The sequence below is a fragment of the Delphinus delphis genome, chromosome 10, assembly GCF_949987515.2.
Source record: "Delphinus delphis chromosome 10, mDelDel1.2, whole genome shotgun sequence".
Taxonomy (NCBI): domain Eukaryota; kingdom Metazoa; phylum Chordata; class Mammalia; order Artiodactyla; family Delphinidae; genus Delphinus; species Delphinus delphis.
Genome location: NC_082692.2, coordinates 40,639,717 through 40,664,321, shown reverse-complemented (window position 1 = coordinate 40,664,321; position 24,605 = coordinate 40,639,717). Strand labels below are relative to the sequence as shown.

General features: G+C 45.1%; 1 protein-coding gene across 1 annotated transcript in view; it reads left to right on the top strand.

Annotated features, from left to right (window-relative positions):
* The first annotated feature begins 8,312 nt into the window (after nucleotides 1-8,312).
* Nucleotides 8,313-24,605, top strand: part of LOC132432087 (gametogenetin-binding protein 1-like) — a 30,173-nt gene continuing 13,880 nt past the window's right edge. Inside the window, exon 1 of the mRNA XM_060022005.1 lies at nucleotides 8,313-8,405. The gene's annotated coding sequence lies outside the window, so the exon portion shown is untranslated. The remainder of the gene's footprint in view (nucleotides 8,406-24,605) is intronic.

The following is a 24,605-nucleotide window of genomic DNA, read 5'->3' as shown; positions in this document are numbered from 1 at the left end:
GCAAAAAAAAAAAAAAAAAAAAACAACTTTCTTAGAAAGTTTTTTGCCTGGAAAAATTTTAAGATTCACGAAAGTAGAAAGAGTAAACTGCAGCCATAAACATTCTGCCATTCTTGTTTCACCTGCTAGATCTTGATGACCCAGAATATCTCAAAAATATTTCATACAGTTGGATCAGGATCTTGGAATTTTTTTTTTTTTTTTTTTTTTTTTTGCGGTACGCAGGCCTCTCACTGTTGTGGCCTCTTCCGTTGTGGAGCATAGGCTCCGGACGCGCAGGCTCAGGGGCCATGGCTCACGGGCCCAGCCGCTCCGCGGCACGTGGGATCTTCCTGGACCGGGTCACGAACCCATGTCCCCTGCATCGGCAGGCGGACTCTCAACCACTGCACCACCAGGGAAGCCCACATTTGAAGATTTTTTAGCTCTTTATTTTGACATAGTGATAGATCTACAGGATATTAGATCTTTGTATCTGGAGTTAAAACAGCACACAGACTGAATGCAAAAGGTGAGTACTTTATAAGCAAAGGCATGCAGGAGAGCTGGTGTCTCTGAGCTCATCCCAGCCCTTTCCAAAACCCACTTATTTCACAAACCAGAATGGGAAACTATAGGAGAGAGAATTTGTAGCCAGGAAGAATGACAAGGTCCATCACTTCATAATATTACAGTTATTCTGGTTTCACAGAAAACATCCTTGGGAAAATATTTCTATACAGGGTAGGCTGTGGAAATCACACTTCTACCAAAAATGAACTGTAACTATTAATGGGACAGATTTTTTAAAAAGTTTCCAATGTGATCAGAGTCACCTACTAACACCATTCTCTTCTTTCCTACTAACAGAGACACATTGTATTCAGGGTGACAAAGTGCTCAGCTAAAAAGACCATGTCTCCCAGCCTTTTCTGCACCAGAGCTGGTTCCAGGATACAGTTCTGGCCAATGAAATGGAAACAGGAGTCACTGGACAGAGCTTGCAGAAAGCTCTGTAAAGCCTTTGAAGTGTGATACTTTGTTAGAAATGCAGAATCCTAGGGTAAATGCCAGCTCTTCACCTGAAAACGATCTACTTATGTGGCAGGAAGAAAAACCCATGTACTGGTCAGTATAGGTGTGGATAAGGAGACCCTGACATGTGTGGTCTTTGATGTAACTTGGAAGACTGCAGTGCAGACATTCTTATCCAAACAGGTTTTAACAGGCTACCACCTAGCTTGCGGACCCCACTTATTAAGATCAAAGCCCCTTTTTTGAATTCTGTGATATAGTTTGATTTTCCACATACTTTCTTAGAGGGAAAAGATGTGTGACCAACTTGCAGAAATAGTCTTGTTGGCTTGCCAGATATATTTCTTGTTGTAAATCTGCATGCTGGTTAACTATAACAGCTTGGAAGTTACATAAATGTCCAACAATAGGGAATCAGTTAAGAACAAAATTCATTATAGAACATATGTAGAAGACGATGCAGGCATTAAAAAACATGACGTAAAAGAGCAGATACTGCCATGGGAAAATGTTCACAATTGAGGACATTTTAAAAATCAGGTTATAAAACAGATGTACTAAATGATTCCAGCTATGTTTAAAAATATATATACTCAGGGAAAAAAAAACTGGCAGAACCTTACTAAACATGGGATTATGTCTCAGGGTGCAATTGGAGATGATTTGTGTTATTTTGAAATTTTGTAAATTTACGTCTCTATTTTTCTGTATTTTCCACATTTTCTGTCATGAACAATAATTGCTACTATAATTGGAAAATGAGAAGCCATGAGTTTTTAAAAAATTATCACTCAGATTACCTTAGGCAAGTTAATCAACCTCTCTGTACCAGTTTCTTCACCTATAAAATAGGGATAAAAGCACCTCCCCCTTAAGGTTACCAAGACAGGTAAACCCTCAGAACAGGCCCAGGCAGGTGGGAGTTGCTCAGTGAAGGTCAGCTATTAGCATGGAAATGAAGATAGCATAGTTTTGCAAACACGGGTGTGAGCCTAAGGGGCCAGGTTTATCTCACCTGTGGTGACCCCACTTGCCAAGCCAGGCTGAGAGGCCAGCACGCTTTTCCCTCCTGTTCCAATGTGAACAACAGGTAACAAAGACAGAAAAGGAAACTTAGAGCTGAGTTCACAAACTCACAAGTCTTGTGAGTTTTGAACTGGCAAAACTGGCACCAGGTAGGAAAGGTAAACATGAGAGAAGCAGCTGGAATTGGACAAAAGGGTTAGGGGCTATGGCTCCCTGGAGAGGGGGGACTCCCCAGAAGTACTTCAATTCAACTTATTTATTTAATTTTTAAATTCAGATATAATTGATTTACAATGTTGTGTTATAATTCAACTTATTTTAAAACCCTGCACTGGCCTAATAGCCCACACCTACCCTGGAGCTGCCCTAATTTGTGCATTATTCACAAAAAAGAACAATTTAAAGTGGTCTGAACTTTACAGGTTTTTGCACAGGACATGCCAGTCAATGCTCCAGTTTCTTCAGGGTGTTTACAACTGGGTTTCAAATATTTTTCAGCCTTTGAGTGAGCTGTTGTTAAAGCAGACAGCAAATGAACAGTTTTCATCCTCACATAACATCAGTGGCCACAGCAACAACAGAAACCAATTGCATGACCAACCTGTGGGGAAAAAGGATTCCTGGGTTGCACAGTTCAGGGGACCAGGAAGCAAGTTAGTCTGACTGGTTCCAGTCAGAAAGAATGACTGGGGAGGGAATTTAGAGTAGGAACTGATACTGGAGAAATGTGATCTGTCCTAGAATTCTACGGACTGTATGATTTATTTTTGCAATGGGAATACTTCTTACTTCAGACAGTGAAAGAGAATGCTATTAATAATCGCACCAGGCCATTGAGTCTTAACTGGAATTGCCTCAAGCAAATTGGGACATACGGCCACCTACTAAAATGGAAGTTGTCCCTAAGGTCTAGGGTAAATTCCAGCTCTTCACCTGAAAATTATCTATTTATGTGGCAGGAAGAAATCTCTTCAAACTGAGGCAGGAGGTAAATGGGCCCCAGGCTGAACAGCTGGAGTCTGACCCTATGAACAGATACTCCAAGATGAAGAGGAGGAGGGGCTAAGCCCTGCCCAGGGCTGGGCACATATTTCTCATTCTCAAGGTCAAGGAGACCTTCCTGACTACACATGCACAGAAAGGCTCCTTGAAGGTCAAAAAGGGAGGGGGCGCCACCGCATAGTAGGTGATGTCAAGCTACCCATAGGCCTCTTCACTGGAATCCACCTTGGCTAAGAGGCGTGTGCGCACACATGGGAGGACCCTTAGATAAATCAAATACGGACTCAGAACCAGGCAAAGCAAGATGAATGGCCAAAGGAAATCCGGAAGAAATGCCCCATATAAGTGATTCAAACTACTACGAGGGCGTGACTCTCTGAGCCCACCTGTGTGTCGATCCACACGTACTCTTTTTCCTCCGAATAAACACTTTACTTGTTTCACTACTTTCCGTCTTTGTGGGAATTCATTTCTGCAAAGCCGAAGGGCCAGAGCCTTGTCACTGGTCACTAGTTTAGTGAGTAGGATTCAGCGCTCTCACTGCCGTGGCCTGACTTCAGTCTCTGGCTGGGAACTGAAATCCTGCTTCAAGCCGCTGCAGGCTGAGGCCATCTGAGATCAAAATGACTGTGTCCTAAGCAAATAATTCAGAAGACCTATTTCAAGGGCTGACTACACAAGAGTTTGGGGTCTTCCTCTCTGGACATCCTGGACGAAACAAAAGGCAGCAGAGATGAGCTGATCTCTGACTCTTAGCCCCCTGGTCCCTCCTGAGATTCCTGATAACATACCAGCCTGGGAAGGGGAGGAGGATCTGAGCAGAAGCTATACATGGACTCAGCAGGGTCAGGGGCCATCCCACCAGCCACCCTCTGCTCCCCTTTCCTCACTAGACACAAGGGGTATGGGTCAGCCACTGGCTCAAAAGCCACTGGTGCATCAGTGACAGAAGAGGTTATGATTGCAGGCCTAAAGACGTGAATGGCTGGGATCAGCTGAGACTTAAATTTGATGTGTGTTCTACTTAACAAGAATCCTCCAGATGTGACAGATGGAAAATGGCATTCCATTACATCCCCATGTTCTGTTCGATAATTATCTTATTCAGCCCTTTTCCTTTTTTAAAAAAATAAATTTATTTATTTATTATTTTTGGCTGCGTTGGGTCTTTGTTGCTGCGCATGGACTTTCTCTAGCGAAGACCGGGGGCTACTCTTCCTTGTGGTGCGTGGGCTTCTCATCGCGGTGGCTTCTCTTGTTGCAGAGCATGGGCTCCAGGTGCATGGGCTTCAGTAGTTGTGGTGCATGGGCTTAGTTGCTCTGCGGCATGTGGGATCTTCCAGGACCAGGGCTCGAACCCGTGTCCCCTGAATTGGCAGGCGGATTCTTAACTACTGCACCACCACGGAAGTCCTAAGACTATTGTTAAGGAGTCTTTCAAGACTCCTGGACTTCAGAGATTGTTACTACATCTTGGGAAAGTGACCTTTAACTTTTAAAGTCTCTAATTCTGATTGGTTACTTAATAATTTGTAGTCCTAGTAGCACTATTTAAATATATTAGCAACCTCTTCTACTCATAAGACCATGGAGGCAAAAATGAATAAAAACAATGACTTTATTGGATTTACTTTTTAAACAGAAGTCTAATCAGTTTAAGTTTAATGTTTAGGTTAACCTTATCAGCAATAAAGCTCCAACTGTTTAAATGTCTGGTGGTTGAAGTCATCCTTTCGCCTTTAGGAAACCTGTGGAGAGGCAGGACCAAGCTGTCTCGATCGTCGGGGGCGCATCAGTCCTGCACTAAGGCCAGGGCCCGATTCCTCAGCAACCAGGAGAGCCTAGAACAGGTGTGGGCTCTTGGTCCTCCAAGCAGCCAGGGAAGGTCTTCATCTTCAAAGGACAAAAGAGCCATTCCTGTTGAGAGAACTTTCCAGTCCTCTTCCCATTCCCCTGGATGAGAATTACCTATGGCTTCACCAAGAGGACACAGGTGAGGAGGAGGGTTGGAGGTCTCAGCACCATCACCCAGACACCTTTTCTCAGTCCAATGTCAGAACAGGGGCCACTGGATTCACCACTGGATTCAGTGGTGCTTATTTGAACATGAAGGTTCTGAGAATTCGGGGGTTCTAGATCCAAGTCCCGTTCTCTACTCTGCTTCCATTTCCAAAGGAAGATGAAAATGCAAATTCTAAGTAGAGCACATGGGACTTCCCTGGTGGCGCAGTGGTTAAGAATCCGCCTGCCAATGCAGGGGACACAGGTTCAAGCCCTGGTCTGGGAAGATCCCATATGCTGCGGAGCAACTAAGCCTGTGTGCCACAACTACTGAGCCTGCGCTCTAGAGCCCACGAGCCACAACTACTGAGCCCACGTGCCACAACTACTGCAGCCCGCGTGCCTGGAGCCTGTGCTCCAGAGCAAAGAGAAGCCACCGCAATGGGAAGCCCGTGCACCACAACAAAGAGTAGCCCCCACTCGTTGCAACTAGAGAAAGCCCGTGCACAGCAAGGAAGACCCAACGCAGCCAAAAAATAAATTTATTAAAAAAAAAATAGAGCACATAAAAACTGTAAATGCTACACTCTGCTCATTTAGAAATCCTAAGTCCATTGGGCCCTGATGAAGGTGGAAAGATAACCATCTTGAGCCTTCCTTCACAGGAACCTTGAACCAGAACGAGACCAGAGAGAAAAAGGCTGGATAATCACTGGCAATAGTAAAATCAACCAGGAAGAGCCTATATTCTTAACAATGGAACTCACAAGCCTTTGGAATTACTTATGAGTAATTATCAGTACAAGTTGAAGGCAGGGCAGGTCGGTGGCCCCAAGGCCTTCCAGCACTCACCCATCTGACTCTGGTTCTTTGTCCAGCCCAGATACACAGGTCTCCCCTTTTTCCAAATGGCTTAGCACCTCAGGTTTATAAACTGCAAATCCTATTTATGGGCAAGGAAAAGGGTCAGCATTTCAAGAAATCAGGGTATCAGGGCAACTCTGCTGGGGGCCCCAGTTAAGCTGTCCTCCTCTTTGTCCCTGCCCCTTGGCTCCTTCCCTCAGGCTCTAGATACTCATTTCCTTCCTTCTTTCCTTTCTCCCCAGGACTAGCTGAAGACTTCCCAGGTTTCTGCTTTCTTGCAGTCCACTCTCACCTAAAAAAGCTTCTAAGATAAAGGTTTTCTGCTGGTCACTACGGAAATACAGACAATGGGCAGGTAAAGCCTCACAATGGGCAGGTAAAGCCTCGACTATACGGTTGACCCTTGAACATGGGGTTAGGGGTGCCAATCCTCTGAGTTGTCAAAAATCCACCTATAACTTTACAGTGGGGCTGCCATACCCATGGTTCTGCATCTGTGTATTCAACCAACTAAGGATAGAGAGTACTGCAGGACATATTTAGGGAAAGAATCGGTTTGTAAGTGGACCTGTTCAAACCCATATTGTTCAAGGGTCCACTGTATTTCCGGTTTTCCTTTTTAGATACTATCCTGGGAATCTCTTTTCACCCCACTTTCATATCAAGGACAGAGTTCAACTCTATCCATTCTTTACTTTTTCCAGCACTTGGGGTAGGGGACCCCTTTTCTTTTTTTTCTTTTTGGCTGTGTTGGGTCTTTGTTGCTATGCGCGGGCTTTCTCTAGTTGCGGTGAGCGGGGACTACTCATCGTTGCGGTGCGCAGGCTTCTCATTGCAGTGGCTTCTCTTGTTGCCGAGCAGGGGCTCTAGGCACGCGGGCTTCAGTAGTTGTGGCTCACGGGCTCTAGAGTGCAGGCTCAGTAGTTGTGGCACACAGGCTTAGCTGCTCCGTGGCATGTGGGATCTTCCTGGACCAGGGCTCGAACCTGTGTCCCCTGCATTGGCAGGCAGATTCTTAACCACTGTGCCACCAGGGAAGCCCAGGGACTCCTTTTCTACAAAGTATGAGGGGCTGGCAAAGGAGTCCTCCACCTTAATGTCCCCCCAGTTTAATCTAATTAAATCATTCTGTTACATGATTACAGTGACAAAAGGAACTAAGGACTCATTTCTTTTTTCTTTTTTTTTTGGCTGCACCATGTGGCATGCAGGATCTTAGTTTCTTAGTTCCCGGACCAGGGATCCCTTGCCTCCTGCAGTGGAAGCACTGAGTCCTAACCAGTGGACCGCCAGGGAATTCCCAAGGCTCATTTCTTATATTTGGGGAAGTCGGAGAAATACGCTGTCTCTGGGGTCAGAATATTCTGAGGTCTGGAAAGCAGTGTGGTCCTGGTGAGCACATCTTTTTTGTGTGTCTGGGATGACATGAAAGGCAATAGCAGTGGGCAGCCACCCTAGAAACCTACCAGTTGGTCCCAGGCCTGGGATCCTGCTTATAGAGAACTCCAGGTATGAGAAAGGCAGTAACTGAGAATGCTGAAAAACTGCCCACTTTTAACAGATAAGAATAGGGCAACATGAGTCTACGAGTAGAAATATCTTTCCTCGGGGCCCAGGAGCACCTCTAGGCTCTCTCTCTGTCCATGAGAGGGGTGGGGGGTGGGGGTGGGGGGATCAGGAACTGCACGGCTCCACCCAGCAGCACACCCACCAGAAGAGTGCCATACCAATGAGGGACACAGGCAAATTCCAAGCCTTTTGCCTGACATAAAAATAAATAATGCAGGGACTTCCCTGGTGGTCCAGTGGTTAAGACTTCGCCTTCCAATGCAGAACCCTCAGGGTTCGATCCCTGGTTGGGGAGCTAAGATCCCACATGCCTCGTGGCCAAAAAATCAAAACATAAAAAAAGCAATATTGTAACAAATTCAATAAAGATGTTAAAAATGGTCCACATCAAAAATAAATAATGCAAAGAAAAAATAAAGAAATACTGACTAAAAAAACAAATACTAAAAAACCCATAAACAAAACCAAATACAAACAAAGAAATTAGAAACTTGACCTCAGGGGACTTCCCTGGCGATCCTGGGGTTAGGACTCAGCGCTTACAGAGTTTAGGCACAGGTTCGATCCCTGGTCGGGAAACTAAGATCCCGCAAGTTACGTACATATGCGGCCAAAAAAAAAAAAAGAAACTTGAACTCACAGGTCTACTTGGACAAATTCGGGAAGCTCTCCAGTCCCTGAAACGTTTCACAACACACGAGACGGGGAGTGCAAAGGAAGACCCAGTTAGAAACAAAGTGCAGTTAAGCCTTCCAGTCAGACCGACTGTGGGTCGCGGGAAAGCCCTTACTCAGTGCGATAACGGTTCCATAATTCTTTAGCATTCCGTCCGCGTAGAAAGCCTTCCGAGGAGGATCCAGGCGCTTCCACTCTTCGTATCTAAAGCCCACGTCCACATCCTCCAAGGTCACCGGCTCTTGGAACTGAAGGTTTGTCCACTATGGCCCGGGGTCATCCTATCACCTGCTTCGCCAAGAGACGTGGGGGATAGACGGGCCTGAGAAAAGGCGGTCGGGGGGCACCGAGGGGGGCAGAGCTCCGACGACCCCAAGCAGGGGGCGATGCACGGCCGGCGTCGACCCCCGCCAGGGGCTTAGGACCTGCACCCACTGTCACCTCGGGCGCTGGTGGCATGGCAAGTTGAGGTCACGGGGAGCACAGGTGCATAGAGTGCAGCTAGTCTGCCCTCCACAGCACGATTTCGACCGAACCCCTTCTAGCGGCAAAGCGACGAGCCACCAGCGGACCTGGAGTCTGAAGGAGCCACAGACCCCGCCCCCAGCCGACTTCCGGTCCTCTCTAGGCTGTGCGGAGGACCCTGCGTCTCTGTGGGCGGCTCCCTGGGACGCCTGGGTACCCCGGGACAGGGCTTTTACCGTAAACATGCGACCCGGGATTAGGATGCGCGGCGACGCTGCTTCGAGGCTTAGCCTAATCACTCTTCAGATTTTATGTGAGTCATCTTTCAAGATACTTTTACCCACTGTATTTCCCATTGGACATCTAAAAATTAATAATAAATAGGGAAAAAAAAGCAATGGTACTCCTAATATACGGAAATAACGAGTTAACATTTTAGTGAATTTTACTCTGATGATTTTCTACACATAGTTTGATATTTTTGTGTTTTTGTCATCTCCAGTTTTTCCACTTAATTCTTTCACGGAAGCACTCCTCTCCCCACCTCTGTACTGTGGTGCGCATTGTAATAGTCCATTAACTGGATTATCATCCTTTATTTACTCATTCGATGTCAAATCACCTGGATTGTGCCTGGGAATACCGGCCTTCCTTAGAATGGAGGTGCGGAGTTGTGTCTTTGCCTATCCTCTGGGAAGTGCTGAAGCCCGTCCTTGTGTTTTCTCTCCAAACAGCTCTTGAGGATGGTGCTGGTTCATTACACAGCCCCACTCTAATCAAAGGAGGACCTTCATATGATCTCGCTTTCCAGAGGAGTTTAACTTTTGAGAGCAATTTGTTAGTTTTTGGCCTATGGACCCTTCGAGTTTTGAATTTGAGTGGTGTTGGCTGCTAGAAAGCTTATAGCAAATCTTTCTGGTCAAGGATATATGACTTTAGCATGTGTATTTTTTTGTATTGCTAACCCTACTCTTGGCCCCCTCCCACTTTGCTATCATTGTTTTCCATCCCTTTGCCTTATATTTCTTGTTTGTTTTAAACGTATTTTATCTTGTGCTTTGGTTTAGGCCTCTGTAAACCATCTTAAATCCTTTTTTGAAACAAGGTGGTGTATAAAATTACAAATAAAATTGCTCAACAATTTCCCTACTGTTGAAATAAACTGTCCTAATATTTAGCTCTTTGAAATTTTGTCACAGATGAGCATTTTTGACCATAAAGTGCTTTTTTTATTTAGATTTTTTTTAAAGCCAAAGTCCTAGAAAATACTGGATCAAGAGAAAGGATATTCAATGAGTATTTCTTGAGGCTTGTGGATGCTGTGGAATACAGAGATGATGGGGCTGGGAGGGACAGCCAACATTGAGGGTTTACTCCATGCCAGGTACTTGCTAAACCCTTCACGTGAGTCTACTCTCAAAATTCTTTTTTTTTTTTTAAATTAAAAAAAATGTATTGTTGGCTGCGTTGGGTCTTCGTTGATGCGCACGGGCTTTTTTTTTTTCTTTCTTGTTGCGGCGAGCGGGGGGCTACTCTTCTTTGCCGTGCGGGGGCTTCTCATTGCGGTGGCTTCTCTTGTTGCGGAGCACAGGCTCTAGGCCGCGGGCTTCAGTAGTGGCACACGGGCTCAGTAGTTGTGGCGCGCGGGCTTAGTTGCTCCGCGGCACATGGGATCTTCCCAGACCAGAGATCGAACCCGTGTCCCCTGCATTAGCCGGCGGATTCCTAACCACTGCACCACCAGGGAAGGCCCCGTGCATTCTTATAAAAGTTAAATAACCATAGAAAACAGGGCCCAGTGAAAGAGTTCCCAGTAACGAGGGCTGTCAGAGATCGGGGAAGGACAACACTGTGAGATGAAGGTAGTCGGCTGCCAAGGAGGCATGTATCCTAGGGACACATCTGAGAGGAGAAAGGACTATTTGCAGTTGTTTATGTTTAATTGTCAATTAAAATTTTAAATTTACAAACAAATTTTCTTAAGTTTAACTTACTTAACTTTAATGTTCTGTTTAGAAATCTTGTATTTTTTGTATAAAAATAAGAGCAATAACTTGTTCCTTGATTAATGTTCAGTTAGCCCTTGGGTTTGACATATTAGATTTGCTTGAACATTACTCATGCCATTTACAAAGTTAGTTAATTAAATTCTCTTAAATATTTAAACTACATTTACAAATTTAATATACTTGCTTTTTTTCAAGCACTTCAAATGCCTCATAGACAGATTTACAAGTCAAACAAGAAAAAAATCTTAAGAATGTAAATAACTCTCCTAAACCTAATAATTCAAGCTTCTAAATGTGGCATATCAAGTTGTCTTCAAGATATCCGTACCATTTACAAATGTAATCAAATTATCTTATACTTTTCAAGCTTCAAATCACAAGTCTAGAATAAATTACACAATTCAGTTTGAAATCACAAGATTAGGGTGGGGGGGGATAGACTGCGAGTTTGGGATTGACATGTACATATTGCTATATTTAAAATAGATAATTATGGGCTTCCCTGGTGGCGCAGTGGTTGAGAGTCCGCCTGCCGATGCAGGGGACATGGGTTCGTGCCCCGGTCTGGGAAGATCCCACATGCCGCGGAGCGGCTGGGCCCATGAGCCATGGCCGCTGAGCCTGCGCGTCCAGAGCCTGTGCTCCGCAACGGGAGAGGCCACAACAGTGAGAGGCCCGCGTACGGAAAAAAACAAAAACACACAGAGACTATCTCAACCTTCCAAAATCTTTTCCCTAACCATTGCATAAATGAAGTAACATTATGGGTTGTTTTTATTTAGTCATTTCTATTTTTCTTCCCAAGGTGATAGAATAAAATACTTTCTGTTCATATTTTTCTTGCCACAATTCTACAACCATCTTCCTGATTTACCCCTACAACTAGAGAAAGGTCAGATAATTACCTTCTAACTGTAAACTTAGATTTAAAGAAAACTAATACAGTATATTTACTACTTTATATTATTTATCTATGCAAGGAAAAAATGAATACTTTAGAGTGAATGATGCAACTATTACTTGATACTATCATGTTCTCCTTCTTTAGTATACTTTTTTCTTTTACCTATACTTTTTTTGCTTCGTCCATAAAACGGGCATAATAATTTCTATCTTAGCTGTACTGCCAAATTTAGATGTCTGTCATAAGCATAATACCTCAACACATATTCATTTCTTCCTTTCTCCTTTCCTCGTGTCACAACCTTTCCCCAAAACTCAGATAAATGTTGAGAAGTTCCAGAGTCTCTTCTTTTTCCAAATGCAAGGCAGGGGTGCGTGTGCATATTTGGGAAGCAGTTTTGTAAAAGGGAAGAAAAACGTCTTTCTCCAGGGAGGCACACCTCTCCTTACTGTGATCCCTCCACTGTCCACAGTTGGGTTGTGTTTTTTAAAAATTAATTAATTAATTAATTTTTGGGCTGTGTTGGGTCTTTGTTGCTGTACGCGGGCTTTCTCTAGTTGCGGTGAGCAGGGGCTACTCTTCATTGCGGTGCGCGGGCTTCTCATTGTCGTGGCTTCTCTTGTTGCAGAACACGGGCTCTAGGCGCGCAGGCTTCAGTAGTTGTGGCACGTGGGCTCAGTAGTTGTGGCTTGCGGGCTCTAGAGCTCAGGCTCAGTAGTTATGGCGCACAGGCTTAGTTGCTCTGCAACATATGGGATCTTCCCGCGTCCCTTGCATTGACAGGCAGATTCCAAACCACTGAACCACCAGGGAAGCCCCACAGTTGGGTTTTGAGATGATTGACTGCTTTTTTTTTTTTAATTTTTAAAACAGATTTATTTATTTATTTATTTTGGCTCTGCACGTCTTCATTACGGCACGTGTAGCACATGGATCTTCATTGCGGCATGCCTGTGGGATCTACTTCCCTGACTAGGGATCGAACCCAGGCCCTCTGCCTTGGAAGCGCTGAGTTTTACACAGTGGACCACCAGGGAAGTCCCTTGGCTGCTTTTTCTTTTTTTAGCCAAATTTTTTTAATATATGTATTTTTTAATTTTTCATTTATTTTTTGGCTACATTGGGTCTTTATTGCTGCGTGCAGGCTTTCTCTAGTTGCCGCGAGCGGGGTGTTCTCTTCCTTGCAGTGTGCAGCTTCTTGTTGCGGTGGCTTCTCTTGTTGCGGCACACGGTTTCAGTAGGTGCGGCGTGTGGGCTCAGTAGTTGCGGTGCTTGGGCTCTAGGGCACGCAGGCTTCAGTAGTTGTGGCGCATGGGCTTAGTTGCTCCTCAACATGTGGGATCTTCCTGGACCAGGGATCGAACATGTGTCCCCTGCACTGGCAGGCAGATTCCTAACCACTGTGCCACCAGGGAAGTCTGACTGCTTTTAAAAATAGAAATAGTGTATATACTTGTGTTTTTGGATTAGAGGATTTTTAAGATCCTAAGAAAAACATTTTAAGAAGAAAATATACTTATTTGATTGATATTTAAATCAAATCAGTTTAGAGCAATCTAGTTTCTCAAAGAAAAGAAAAATTAGCCAATCAATCAGTCAATAATTTGTGATAAGATTGATTGCATTCGTGATCCCAATTTTTGACCTCTGTCTGTATCCACATTCTTTGCCCTGTGACTTTATAATACCTCTCAAAACAGACGTAGAGGGGACTTCCCTGGTGGTCCAGTGGTTAAGACCCTGTGCTGCCACTGCAGGAGGCACGGGTTCCATCCCTGATTGGGGAACTAAGATCCCACATGCCACGCAGTGCAGTCCAAAAAAAAAAAAAAAAAGGATGTAGAGCCCATTTCCCTACCCCTTACATCTGACTTAGCCAGGTACTTGGTGTCAGCAAATAGGATGTTAGCAGGCTGTAGGCCTGCAGAAGATTAAACAAGTGCTTTCGTGTTGGCATTTCCTCTCTTACTTTTCTGCAGTTGCTTCAAGAACATGCTCAGTCTTGCTTGAGGACATGTCTTGGTTGCTGGGGGGATGTGAGAAAGACACATGGAAGAGAGTCCAGTTGTCTAGAAGTCATACTAGACCAGCCAGCCACCAGCTAGACCCATTGACTAACTGAAGATTCATTAGTGAGCTCAATCTAAATCAACAAAACTGCTCAGTTGACCATTGGTTGTGAGAAATTATCTACAATTATCGTTTTATTTATTTATTTATTTTTTGGTTGCATCGGGTCTTTAGTTGCGGCATGTGGGCTCCTCAGTTGTGGCATGTGAACTCTTAGTTGCAGCATGCAGGTGGGATCTAGTTCCTTGACAAGGTATCAAACCCGGGCCCTCTGCATTGGGAGCGCAGAGTCTTAACCGCTGCGCCACCAGGGAAGCCCCTACAATTATTGTTTTAAATCACTAAGGTCTGGAGTTGTTATTCAGTAATGAAACCACACAACTCATCTCAGGACGTAACAAACCTCAGGTTCTTTATGCCTTGGCACTGAAAGAATTCGGTGAGGGACAAAGTGATAGGTAAGAAGTGGATTTATTAGTATAGGACACTTGAGAAGGATATAAGCAGGTGAGTCAGAGGGGTCTGCCCTGAAAACTAAGTGGACTACATTTTTGCAGTCAAAGGACAAGTGGGGAGAGAGAGAAGCCCACCTTCCTTCTCTTTCTTTGTAAAGATGTTGCAGGAAAATGGGCGCGAGAGGATGGTAACATCCCAGGTCTTGGGCGAGTCCCTGGGACGGGCCGCCAAGTGAGGGTCCTTGACTTCACGCAGAAAAGGATTCAAGAGTGAGCCGTAGTAAAATGAAAGCAGGTTTATTGAGAGAGAGACACACGCAGCAGAGTGTGGGCCATCTTAGAAGGTGAGAGCAACCCAAAACATAGGGTGGTTAGTTTTTAATGGGCTGGGTAATTTCATAGGCTAATGAGTGGGAGGATTATTCCAACTATTTCGGAGAAGGGGCAGGGATTTCCAGGAATTGGACTATTGCCCACTTCTTGGCCTTTTACAGTCGGCCTCAGAACTGTCATGTCACCTGAGGGTGTGTCATTTAGCTAATGTATTACAATGAGTGTTTAATGAGGCTCGAGGTCCACTGGAAGTTGACTCATCTGCCAACTTGGGCCTAATCAGTTCTAACCAGCTTTTGTAGTATCGTTTTTCTCAACAGCTGTGTCATTCTTTAAGGGTTGTGCCTTACCCTCTTCCCTCCTCTCCTGTCTCAGTAATAGCTAACAGATACAGAAATTGGTACCAGAAATACCAATTTTTTGTTAAGCTTTTAACAAAAGCTTAAAATATGTGACTTTTGCTCTGGGACAGGGTGGCAGGGGGGCTGAAAAATAGTTAAGAAAGTGTTAAAGAAGGAGAAATGGTGACCTGTATATGTAGTGGCAAACAATTAGTAAAACTGTCACCTGTGATAGAAAATATACCTAGTGAACTTGTAGACTTGAGCCAAGAAATTTCCAGGCAGAATGCAGAAAATGTCAGCTGGATCTTACTATTGGTAACTGAAAACTGGGTCGCCTCTTGGTGGGTCGCAGCCAAAAGACACAACCAAGCCAAAGATCTAGAGAAGCCAGGATTCATCACTTGCAGCACGTAAGGAGAACACTGGGGATCCTTTCCAAAGCAGTGTCTCACCAAATAGCAAAATCAGGTAAGTTTTAAGCTAAGGGTGCATGCATATTCATGAAGGGGTTTGGGCAGAGAATTCAGCATAGAAATGGGGCGAAGGTCAACAGACTCCAGGCTCTAGTTGATTGACTGTTACCAAAGTCAGAAAAGGTCATCATTCCTTAGGTTTTAGTTGATCTGGTAGTTGAGTGCTCCAGGGGGTTTGAATTCTGCAAAACAGCTCAAGAATGTGCTTCAGGCTAACCTTTACTGTTGAAACAGAACTGGGAGTCTTTACAACTGATTTATTATCTTTGCTATTGTTAAGTTATCTCCCTGGCCTGGTAATAGCTGTTTGTTTTTACCTTCTTTTGTTCCCTTAGAATCATTAACCACCAGACCTATTCGGCAAGGGCAAGCATTGTGGCCAGGCTTGGATTACAAAATGGAATGGCTTAAGTTTCTCTTATGTTAAAAAGGTTATGTCTGGTTCTCTTCCTCTGGGGGACCCCCTACCCTACCTTCTTTGTTTTTTTTTTTAATTAATTAATTTATTTTTGGCTGTGTTGGGTCTTCATTTCTGTGCGAGGGCTTTCTCTAGTTGTGGCGAGCGGGGGAGCCACTCTTCATTGCGGTGCGCGGGCCTCTCACTGTCGTGGCCTCTCTTGTTGCGGAGCACAGGCTCCAGACGCGCAGGCTCAGTAGTTGTGGCTCACGGGCCCAGTTGATCCGAGGCATGTGGGATCTTCCCAGACCAGGGCTCAAACCCATGTCCCCTGCATTGGCAGGCGGATTCTCAACCACTGCGCCACCAGGGAAGCCCACCCTACCTTCTTAAACTGTGTTTGATAAAATTTTATAAGAAAGAGATGAGCTAAAGGAAGAACTGGTCAACTTATAAGCAGAATTTGGAGGAAATGTGAAGGGGGGGGCAGAATTTTCTGGGTTGGAAAATAAAATTATTTCTCATTCCCAGCCTCTTAGGTCAGTAAAAAATGATCAAAGTTAAGAAATGGCCTCAAAGGTGTGGCTGAATACTGTTAAGTCCTCTGAAAAAATCAAGGCAATGCCTAGTCCACCCTCTCAGCTGGACAAAAGGGCTTCTAGGAATTTTAAGGCATTACTCCCACAGCATCCTGATACAGCCCAGAGACTTTAGTCAATGGAGACTTAGTCAACAGAGAAGCATGTCCCAAGAGAATTTTGGGTGTGGCTCTTGGTGCATGAAGTAAAGTCAATCAGATACATAGAAAAACTCCAAAGTTTTTAAGGGTCTTATACCCCCCAAATCACTGCTAGTCTAGGCTCTGTGCAAAGAACTGACTATTCAACTTGTACAAAGGCCTCTAGGCTGCCTACCTAGAGAAAGCTCTAGGCTGCCTACCTAGAGAAAGCAAGCTGAGAAAATTTCTCAGCTACCATCAGTCGTTGTTTCTTCCGTTGAAGCCAAGGTGAAACCGTGCACCTCAGATTGGGACTCAGTTCGGGACTCGAACCTGGCCAAAACCCTGCTTGGGATTTGAACCCACAGTCTTTTAATTAGAATCACTCACATGGTATCTGGACTTACTGAGGCTCATGTTCTTTGTGTCTCAGCACAGAAGGAATTCAGCAAGAGGCAAAATGATAGGCAAGAAGTAGTTTTATTAATATAGGACGCTTGTAAGAGATGCAAGCAGGCAGGTGAGGGAGCTCTGCCCTGAGGATTAAGTGGGCTACAATTTTATAGTCAAAGGAAAGGGGGAGGGGAAAAGACCACCTCCTTCGAATAGACGTGAGACTTACATCACTAGTTCCTCCTTCCTTCATATCAGGCAGGAGAGTGGCAGAGGTCAAACTAGGATTATCATAGCGTTTATTCAAATCAGAGAAGGGTGGTGACATTTTTCTTCCACCTAATGGCCTGGGGCATATCTCGTGCTTTTATTTATGGCTTTATAGTTAAGCCAGGCTGCTTTGTTCCACAACGTTCCAATAGCTTTCTTGAGCAATCATTAACATACAGTGGTCTCCCAAAGTTTCCTAGGTTTCCCTCTCTATCTGTAGCCCCCTACTGGGACTTCTACAACTACCTGTATAACTATCGTATTCTACCTCTATCAAAGGAACATGATGGGAAAGGAAAGATTCCCTCAGAGTTGGGTGAGCCAAAAGCCATGGAGTATAGTGGATTGGGGAGCCATTCTGAAGGAAGAGAACGAGGTCTCATCAGAGAATATTCCCCATCCCCAGAGTAGGGGGACCTGGCTGGATTTGCCCAGCTGATTTCAGAAGTGTTCTGGACAAGTGACTTCCATATGCCAACTATTCTTCCTTATTCTTTTTCAGGGGAGTGTCTATTGTTATTCTGTCCCTGACTCACCATTGTATTTTGGGTCTGTGGGGGATAAATAACTTGTCTTTTTAGATCATAGGTATTGCATTCAAGAGCCACATTCAGACCTGATGTCGATCACAAGATCCTGGACTTTGAGCCTAATGTCGTGAATGGATGCGTCTTTTGGGGGTCCTGAAATGGTGATGAGCATATTTTGCATGGAGAGAGAACAGAAATAATTGTGGCCAGAGGACAGATTGGTAGGTTGATTTAATTGATGGCTCCAATTCTTCACCCTTCCCTATATTCACACCCTTTGTCCTGTGAATTTTCAGTTCCTTCCATAACAGAAGCAGAGTCTAATTTCTCACCCTCCTAAAGAATCTGAATTTAGCCATGTGACTTGCTTTGGCCATTGTAGTAATGTTAGCTGACTTGACATAAGTAGAGGTTAGAAAAACTGTGTTTCTGCTACTTCTCTTTTCATTTATTTATTTATTTATGGCTGCGTCAGGTCTTTATTGTGGCACAAGGGATCTTTCATTGCGGCGCGCAGGCTCTTCGTTGTGGCACACGGGCTTCTTTCTAGCTGCGGCACACAGGCTCCCCTCTAGTTGTGGCACGTGGGTTTTCTCTCTCTAGTTGTGATGTGTGGGCTCCAGGGCATGTGGACTCTGTAGTTTGTGGCATGCAGGCTCTCTAGTTGAGGCTTGCAAGCTCAGTAGTTGTGGCACGTGGGCTCAGTAGTTGTGGCACGCAGGCTTGGTTGCCCTGCAGCATGTAGGATCTTAGTTCCCTGACCAGGGATCGAACCTGCATCCCCTGCATTGTAAGACGGACTCTTTACTGCTGGACCACCAGGGAAGTCCCCTCTGCTACTTCTCTTGCTCCTCTGTGATCACCATGAAAACATGTCCAAAACATTCCCAGCTTAAGCTGCCAGAGGGACATGAATGACACATGGAGGAAACTGAGTTGCCCAGCTGAGGTTATCCTAGACAAGCCAGCCCTCAGTTGACCTGCCAATTGATGACAAACACATGAATGTACCCAACTAATAGCAGCCAAGCCTGGCCCAGATCAGCAGAATTGTCCACTTAAACCACTGACTGTGGGGAATAATCAATGGTTATTGTTTTAAGTTGCTAAGCTTTGGGATAGTTTTGTTACACAGCAATAACTAACCGATACACGGTTATTGACTATGTATGTACATTTTTAAAAGATTGGAAAAGGACTACACAAACGTTAAGAAAAATGAATTATGGTGATTTTTAGTTTTTTCTTCTATTATCCCTATAACTGTGTTTCCCAGTTATAATAAAAAGAAAGCAGAGTAACATAATGGTAAAGACTTCAGGTAATAGACTTCAGAAAAATCTTAGGTTCCTAGTATAAAACAGATTTGGATTTTACTTACACTTGCACTTTTCACTTAGACCCTGGGAGAGTTACTTAGCCTCTCTAAACCTCAATTTCTTTATCTGCTAAATGGGCATACTTCATAAAGTTGTGAAAATTAATTAAGATAAAATATATAAAGGGTATAGTATGTATCCGACAGAATAAAAACTCAGATTTTATTATTATTTTTTAATTTTTATTGGAGTATAGTGGACTTACAATGTTATGTTAGTTTCAGGTGTACAGTGTACATTGTGTTTTTTTTCTTACAAATTTATTTATTTATTTTTGGCTGAGTTGGGTCTTTGTTGCTGCACGCGGGTTTTCTCTATTTGCGGCGAGTGGGGGCTACTCTTCATTGCAGTGCGCAGGCTTCTCATTGTGGTGGCTTCTCTTGTTGTGGAGCACAGGCTCTAGACACATGGGCTTCAGTAGTTGTGGCACACAGGCTTAGTAGCTGTGGCTCGTGGGCTCTAGAGTGCAGGCTCAGTAGTTGTGGCGCATGGGCTTAGTTGCTCCGCGGCGGCATGTGGGATCTTCCCGGACCGGGGCACGAACCCGTGCCCCCTGCATCGGCAGGCGGACTTTCAACCACTGCGCCACCAGGGAAGCCCCGGCAGGCGGATTCTTAACCACTGTGCCACCAGGGAAGCCCCAGATTTTATTATTAATAATAAAATATTTTTGAAGATTACAATGAGGTCCTATTATTTGATTAGCAGTAATTGACAAACAAATTCAATAGATACAACTCAGTTCCTACCGGTAAATCATATACATAACAAGACAAATACAAATACTAGAACAAAGTTCTCAGACATTCCACTCCATTTGGTTTTATAGAGCCTTCATGGTATCCAATAAATGTTTGTTGAATGAATGAAAGCAAACATGCATTCTTATTTATTTTCACATTTAGAGGGACTAGCCCAAAAGCTATGTAAGAGGAAGACCTAAGACTTATACCCGGGTCCCAAAACTTAAAGTGAAATGATCTTCCTAACTGGACAAGACCATTAAGCATCAGATCCCAAGAAACACTGGAGATGAGAGAAGGGCGAAACTGACCCAGGTTTGGAGGGTGGTCACAGAAGGCTTCCTGACAGAGATGGAATTAACATTGGATATGTAGGGGAGGGAAGATAATTTTTCCTCTACCCCTCTGAATTCTTAGCTGAGACCCCTGCAATAAAAGACAGATTAACAAGAGGAAAACAAGTAGAAGTGCACTGACTTGTATACCTCATATATACCTGGGAGGAGATACCCAGGGAAAAATGAGTAACTTCCTGATGTAGCTTAGAATTCAGGATTAAATACCATCTTAATAGGGAAGGGGGAGGGGTTATGTAGGCCTCTTAGGGGAGAGTAAATGATTTTTAAGGAAGCCAACGGGCCCTTAAGAGAATAGATGGGAGATACGACAGTTTGTGACAAAGTTTGGTGCGATGTGGACTTCTAGTCTCCTCTTTGAGGATAAACAGTCTTCTCTGGTTGATGAAACTCCTGGGGAGGGGAATCCATGACAATCCATCCTGAGAGGATCTGTCTTTAGGCAGATAAGGGGGATTCCGAGAAAGCCTCTCCCTGCATTTGCTGTTTTTCAAGTGCCTACAGCTCAAAATATACCAAAGTGTCATATTTTGAGGTGGCATATTCTGCTGCCCTTCTGATGTTAAAGGATGAAGAAGCAGGTTGAAACAAAGAAAAGAGGTGGGTGGGGAGCAGATCCTGTTAAATGTGGATTGGAGGACAGGGAAGAAGTGGAGGAGCTCTGAAGACAACAGCGTGATACTTGGACCATCTGGTAGGAGTCAGAGAAAAGCTGGAAAGGTCTCAAATGTCTGTTTGTTCCCTCCTCTGAGAAGCCTCCCTGGATCACCCCCAGACCTGGCTTGGTGCATCTCCTCTGGGACCCCACGGCCCCTGCGCTGCCCTGACACTTCTCACCTGAGCTATTGTCACTGCTTGGCGCTTCCTCCTTTGAAGTGGAAGCTCCCTAAGGATAGAGAGACATTGGCTTCCCAGTGCCTCCACCAGGGACCCGCAAAGAGGAAGTGAACGTAATGAATAGAACGGATCTAGTGGATCTGAAGTGGGGATGTGACATGATAAAGACAATATTTCGTGAAGTGGGTTTGGCGGTGGTGGGGTTCTGGGAGGATTTGAGCTGGGCAGGACCCAAGGAAGGGCCATTACCAAAACCTGGAACATTGAGGATACACCCCAGGGCCTTGGCAGTGGGAATGGGAAGGCAGAGATGGGGAGATGAGGAGCGGAGAGGCTTCAGAAGCGGTGCTGACTCAGGGCAGCCGTGGGCAGAGGGAGGCACTGTGGCACGAAGCGTGCACCGGGGTGGGGGGGTGTCCTGGGCGCAAGGAAGGGGTGTTTCCCATAGACAAAACCCGTCTGGGTCTCTCCCTGTCAGGCACACATTTGAGACAAATCCCATAGCATCATGTAGCATGGAAATAGACTTTGTGATATTGCGATTTATAATAAGAAATACATATTTGGTTTTTGTCCCTGTTCCCCACACAGAGCTCCTAAAATCCTTGGAATTTCCTAAGAGATAAGAGCGATATATAAAGGTGCATTTTTTTTAAAGGTGCTTTTGTTATTCATAACAAGGCCCTTTCAGCCACACCTGAGTTTATGTTAATGAGGTGACTTTTGGAAAGCCCCTAAGGATGGGGGCTGGTTGCCAGGGGAACCAACCTTGATTAGAGAGTTGGAACTTTTGGCCCCATTCTCCCACCTCTGGAGAAGGGGAGAGGGGCTGGAGGTTGAATCAGTAACCAGTGGTCAACGATTTAATCAACCATGCCTGTGTAACGAAGCTTCCGTAAGAATCTCTGAACCGTGCGGTTTGGGAGAGCGTCCTGGTTGGTGAACACCTGCCAGCTATGCCTCCACCTGCCAGGAGGGTGGCACACCCAGAACTCCATGGGGACAGAAGCTCTTGTGTTCTGGACTCTTCCAGACCTGACCCTATCTCTTCATCATCTGGTTGTTCATTTGTATCTTTTTCTTTTTAAATATTTGTTTATTTATTTGGCTGCGCTGGGTCTTAGCTGCAGCATGCTGGATCTTTGTTGCTACATGAGGGATCCTTAGTGGCAGCATGTGGGCTCCTACTTGTGGCATGCGTGATCCAGTTCCCTGACCAGGGATCGAACCTGGGCCCCCTGCATTGGGAGCGCTGAGTCTTAACCACTGGACCACCAGGGAAGTCCCCATTTGTATCTTTTAATATCTTTTGTGATAAACTGGCAATCTAGTAAGTAGACTGTTTTCTGAGCCGCTCTAGCAAATTGATCGAACAAGAGGAAGGGGTTGTTGGAACTTCTATAGCCGGTCTGTCAGAAGCATCTGGACTTGCTATTGGCATTTGAGGTGGGGGTGGGGGTAGTCTTCAGGGACTGAGCCCTTAACTCGGGGGATCTGATGCTATCTCCAGGTAGACAAGTGCCAGATTTGAGTTAAATTGTAGGACACCCACCTTTGCTGGGGAAAGAGAAAACAAGGAGGTCAATAAGAGAAGCAGCCGCAGCCCTCTGACCTTCGTCTCATTCTGTGGAGGCGAGCCAGGCCAGGGGTAGCTGGGCCTGCTTTACAGTGTGCATTCCAGCGAAGGGCCTTCTTGCCATCACTCTGCCTTTGTATAGAGCTAGCATGGGAAAGCAGCCTTGTCAATGAAGGAACACCAGGCTGCTTGGCACCATTCAGTCTGGATTCGGGGGGCCAGCCCATTACAGGAGTTGTCTGAGGATGCCAGTAACTGGACACCTCTGGCCTATGGATGTTACTGTGTCCCCAACTGGCCAAGGAGGGGGGCAGAGAATATTTGGAAAAGCCCCCAGTCCAGCGGTCAGCTGAGCTTGGGTGTGGCTCCTCTCACTGGGAGAAGGAAGGAGGGCTACTCCTACCCAGCCCACTGTTCAGGCCAGCCAAGGTCATGTAAAAACAATCTCGTCCATTACACTACACATCACAACTGAATGCAGGGACTCCCCCACCTCCTCACCAGGATAGCATTTGGCTTTTAGCCTGCACTCAGCCCTTCTCACACTCAGCCTGCTAGTAGGCTGGCAATCAGGTTCCTGGAAATCTCATTCTTTTTTAGCAGACATGGGAACCCACATCCCTAAGCCCAGCCCAGTGCCTCCTATGCACTCTGATTCACAACGTCCACAGTTCAGAGATGCTGGACATGCCAAATTCACCCTGGTGTGGTCCTCCTGAGAATTAAGCAAGAAACTGTTCTCACTCTCGAGGAAGCCTAACCATCTGCTGGAAATGAATTGGAGAAATTGCTCTTAGTAGGGATGCTCTAAGAGAGGGTTCAAGTCAAAACATGAGAAGGCCGGTGAGCCCAGCTTCCATGCAGCCAATCATCACAAAAGTCTGTGCCGTGAACTTTGCAAAGCAGGTTCACTGCATGATGTGATGGAACAGAAAACTTTGAAGAACCGTGTTCTTAGCTAAACCTTGAAAAACTTGAGGCATTGGGCACCAGGAATGATTCCCAGACTGCAAATGAAGAGTTGGTTAAGTGGAGCTGAGAGGTATACTCATATCCATGTTTATTTCAGCAATGGATGCATGCTCACAGGTATCCATTTGGTGCCTGCCTGCATCCGTTGCCAAATCCCATACTCCAGGTGGAGGGAGATTCTGTGGCTTTCGTCTCTTAAGCTATTGACTTTTCTCAGAAAGTCCAGTTTCTGCCCATGTTATTCCATCACTTGATTTTGGTCTTGTGAGGTTGCCCCTCTTTTGATTCATTCATACAATTTGCTAGGGATCTGCTTCCAGTCATGTGCTCGATAGGGCAGACCACTGCTTTTTGTTCTTGTTAACTGGTGGGCTGAATCCCTCCTCTTCCCCCATCTTTTATAACCCAGTAGTCTGGTGTTCACCTTTTTATGGTGTTTGGCAGTTGGCAACCATGTCCCATCAACTGGGTTTTGCTGATTTTCTGGACCTTGACATTTAGATACCTCTGGCAATCTCTTGTAACTCCCTTCTCTCTCTGTCTCTGTCTCACTCACACACACACACACACAAACACACACCTGTTCTGCTTAGATTGAACTAAATAAGTGTCTTTGATCTGGGCCTTTACATCCTTGGTGTGTACAACTGGAGCAGGATATGGTTGTTTTCTTTATTTTAATTAACTAACGAATTAATTTTAATTAATTTTAATGCTATTCAGATGGTTAGGTCCTAAAAACTTGTTCAAACAATCTACTGAGTGGTTTGGGCAAAGGAAGGATTTTCTCATTTGGATGGACACCCAGTGGCCTAAAATAAACTTTCTTCAGAGGCTGTAAAACAGCAAACACATGAAGGTACGCTGCGGGGTGGGGGGTGGGGGGGAGGCACCGGGTTCGAGGCAGGGCAGGTGCCAGTTTATACTGACGCTGCACAACTGAGCTTGACACCTGAACACGCTCCTTCCCCTGGCTGCATTGCCCCAGCTCCATGGCACTACGGACTGAGGAATCTAGACCTCTTTGCAGGAGACGAAGGTACAATTTCAGAAGAACTACAAATCTTGAGAAGAATTTGATTTAACTTCCTTAATACCTGCAGAGCCCATCTGCTCCCTGCCTTATTCTGTCCCTCCTAAGTTCTCACGCCTCACAGCTCCGGGATGTATTTAGATTTCGGTTTTGGCAACTTCGTCCTGGCAGAATAGAGGGTGGAGTGGAAGGCTAGA